General features: G+C 40.5%; 1 long non-coding RNA gene across 1 annotated transcript in view; it reads left to right on the forward strand.

The window, feature by feature from the left end:
- The window catches only part of LOC138041574 (uncharacterized), a 12,624-nt gene extending 9,027 nt beyond the window's left edge, over positions 1-3,597 (forward strand). Inside the window, exon 3 of the long non-coding RNA XR_011130858.1 lies at positions 2,236-3,597. This is a non-coding gene — a long non-coding RNA (uncharacterized lncRNA). The remainder of the gene's footprint in view (positions 1-2,235) is intronic.
- Positions 3,598-3,849: the final 252 nt, after the last annotated feature.

Consider the following 3,849-nt stretch of genomic DNA (forward strand, 5'->3'; position numbering starts at 1 on the left):
AACCATCCAGTGGAAAAAGTCAAGACTTCGTGATGTTGTAGAAGATAAATGAAGAAGACACTTCTCCAAGTCTTAGGCCCGTGCGTTTCCCCAAACTTCAGATATTCGTCGAAATGTTTCGCAGAAATTTACAGAGCCCAGTATGAAAACGCCATGTTGGTGCACATCTGTGGTGCACCAATATGGCGGCCGGAAAATAAGGTCAACATCTGTTACTTACTTTGGCTATCTAGGCGAGTGATCATCTGTACTGAACAGACAGCTATTTACTTAAGCACTTTTCCTAATGCTTTAAATTCTAAAAAGGCTCAAAACCATCAGATAAATATATATTTCTCAATAAACTTGATCGTCGCCTCGTGTCACGCACCGCTATAACTCAGAAATTCAAAATGCTCTGGTTTCCAAACGAAGCACGCTATTGAGCTTTAAAATTGCAAATGGATACAAATTTACCGCCTCTTATGCCTGATGAGGATAAAAACTTTCGTGGCTCTTTAGTTTTGGATTTTAGAAAATGATGACGTCACGTGAAAACGATCTATAGTGTCACTGTGCCGATCTGCTTGCCATTCCTCTAAGCTGACGTTTAGTACATCAGGTAAAAAAAAAGTCACTTGTTGTTTATTTGAACAAACTAGCATGGTGGCCTTCCGGCTCAGTTTGTTTTCGTGTCTGCAATAAATCGTCGGTGTAAAAACATTGCTTAAGCGAACAAAGTATTTGAATTAAACCCATTTTACGCGGGGGAAAAACAGCCTGTAGGTTTACTGCCGCTTCAAGACGAACTTTTCAAGAAATCCAAGGTGGAGCTGACATTAAGCTAATAGATGGCAGAAAAATCCACGAAATGAGTCTGTCAGAATTAAGCAAAATAGTAGTTCTAGCCCGTGAGGGGGGTACGGGGCAGCAGAGAACATTTTGAGCATTTTGCTCACGTTATTTTTTAGTTTCTTTCATTGTTATATAAATATGTTAAAAGGCGCGTTTAAGTTTTCGTCTATATCAAATGGAAATATCTGGCACTGCAATGGGTTGTAAATGTCAAGAAAGCTATGTAACTGTCCGCCCTTAGGTTAACCTGTGCCTGTGTTTTCTCGGACATCGACCTTTTCCCCTAAGAATCCTCCAAGATCTTCAGTGACCTGCTTGCGATCTTAAAAGAGCAACTTTTATTCTTTTATTGAATTAGCATTTTCGACCCCAACACATACCCCCGCCACTATGCTGCCCACAAACACGGGTGGTTTTCAACCAATGCTCGAAATTTAAAAGCATTCCAGTTTGTCCCTGTTTCAAAAGCCGGGCAACTAAACCCGTAAATTTGGTTGCTGCGATTAATGCTTGGTTGCCCATTGGGAAAACCCTACGATTAAATGCTCGCCATGTTGAGATGCAACCCCTTTGGCGTTGGAGCTTTAGTATCCCGTAGTTCTAAGTGTGCGCCTGTGGTTTTTCTTTTCTGTGGAAGTCTGAAAAATGGAGTCTTCGATCTCGCCAGCTACATGTGAATTTTCCTATTAGACAATTTTTTTGTAAAAGCCACAGATATTCAAAACCCGGAAATACTCAACTGTGGCAAATTGCTTATTGTTAGCTTCATACGACTATCAGACACTGACAACAGAAAATCGTTGAGTGAGTCGAGTGCTACTTATGTACAAGAGACTATCAGGTGAGAGAACACATCCCCGTGCCCGGAAGACTTTTCTCGCCGTCGCATGATCCAGTGAAATCCTTAAAAATCGAAGTTTGAAGATGTGATCGGCTTTAAGGGGTCATTACGTCATTACGTCATTACAATTGATCAATCAGGTGTCTTTCCTAAAATAGCCTCGCAGCTTGACTTCGATCTAAAATTAGATTGAAAAAGATTATCATGGGAAGAGGCCCATGTATGGGGGATGTATTCTCTCACTTCATAGTCTCTTGTTATGTAATAATACATTTTCTATTTTTTGCTGGGTTGTCCGTTGTTTTTTCTTCGGGCAACCAACCTTTTCATTTCACCAAAAACTAGTCGCCCGGTAAACTTTCTGGTCGTCTGGGACGACCGGACGACAGCTAATTTCGAGCACTGTTTTCAACTTGTTTTTATAGAATGCCTAAACTTATTGAACTGACTGAAATGGAACGTTTTGGTTTTTTATAAAACATGAACAACAAGTTCGAAAATAGAATTTCTCAGTTCACAATAATAATCTCGACATTTTCTCTATTTCGGTCTTTACTCAGTTACAATGAAGGGACAAGTTCTGGCACTTCTGCACTTCGTAGTGACAGAGCTGCGACCTTTCTGGCTTTTATGGTACACCACTTTTAACACATTTAAGAGTGTCGTGACAAGTACTCTGACCTTCGAGCTTTTGACGTCGACAGGGATAGCAGAATGCTTGAAACAGAAGACAATCACGATACAGGGCATTGAAAGCTGTTCAAACACAGCCTACGACAGGTACTTGGCACAAGGTACACGTAAACAGCAGACGTGCGTGGACTGTTCCAATGAGGGGATTTTCGTGGTAGCTCCTGCACCACGCATTATGGTATTCCTCATGACAGTCTGGCTCCTTGGTTTTTTGTTTGTCCTGTTCCTGTACTGCCTGTATCGCCGGCCCGACTATAACGATGGTTCCTACATCAAGTTTACCCAATCGCTGTACTCCAATATTGTTTACAGAATATGGGCCTATATCACTTTGGTGTTATCCATCATCATGATCCTTTCTGGAATCTATCTTCTGATGGACTATGGATACGACTGGACCTCTTACGTGGTGACCTTGATACTCATTGTGGTGGAATGTCGCAAACTCCTTGCGTTGAAGCACGACGGCTTTGATATTACTTCGCACAAATTTGGACAGTTGCCTATCTCCCGTGGCAGCTCCCTGATGAAGCCAGTTAACTTCCTGCTTACAACCAACGCCAAAGTTCTAGATGAAATGGAAGTGCAGGTCATGAGAAAAGTATTACCCAAATCTGTGGCAGCAAAAGTGGAGGAAGGACGTTGTAGTCGCTTTGCACTACGCCCACTCAATGAAGACGGTGTGAAGAGCTTACTTGATGACGCGGATGGCAACAGCAACGAGGTTTAAAAACTGACGAGGACAGGTGCAACAAAACAAGGGGATTTGGTTTTATTGCTGGTGGGCGTGGCTCTGTTGTTGTTGTTGTTGTTGCTATTGTTTTTTTTAACCATAATTGGGTGGAAATATTTAGCTGTTTGGTTTGTTAATGTATCGCAATATTAACCTCTGGTATTTATTAACCTTTATTATTTATATTATAATTTAGTTGCTTGAGGAGCCGCTGTATGTTTTGCCTTGGCCTGTCATCAGGTTATAACTGCTTCATTGCCGTTTTAAGCGTTTTTTTTTTTAATTTTCCTTTTCGGAGTGACTGGTTTTAAATGAAGGACGGAATTTTTCATCAAGCTTACAGAGAGCACCTCCTTTATATGGTTTTATGTAATCTGTGTGTCAATAATATTGCTGCCTGTTATGTTTGAAATGTCGAAAACAAGTTCAGACATCAAGTGGTGGAAAGTAGTGTCAAAACAATAAATTTAAGATATCAATAAATGATTTTTTTACGTCAATTTCCGTCATGTTTTCAAGGACGAGAGGTCATTAGTGAAAGCTTCTTGTAATTTCTTAATGCCAATCAGAAGAGTCGTCATTGTGATCAGAGAGTTTTTGTAAGAACGACCAAGTTTCAGTCATTTCAAGCACCGCTTGCAATACAAACGAATGATATTTTCTAAAAGTGGATCGGATTTCAGTTGAAGTGTTTCTGCTGCAATTGGGAAAGTTTTATTCGTGGAACTTTACCTTAATCATTTCAGTT

This window comes from Montipora capricornis, chromosome 3 (genome assembly GCF_036669925.1).
Source record: "Montipora capricornis isolate CH-2021 chromosome 3, ASM3666992v2, whole genome shotgun sequence".
Lineage (NCBI taxonomy): Eukaryota > Metazoa > Cnidaria > Anthozoa > Scleractinia > Acroporidae > Montipora > Montipora capricornis.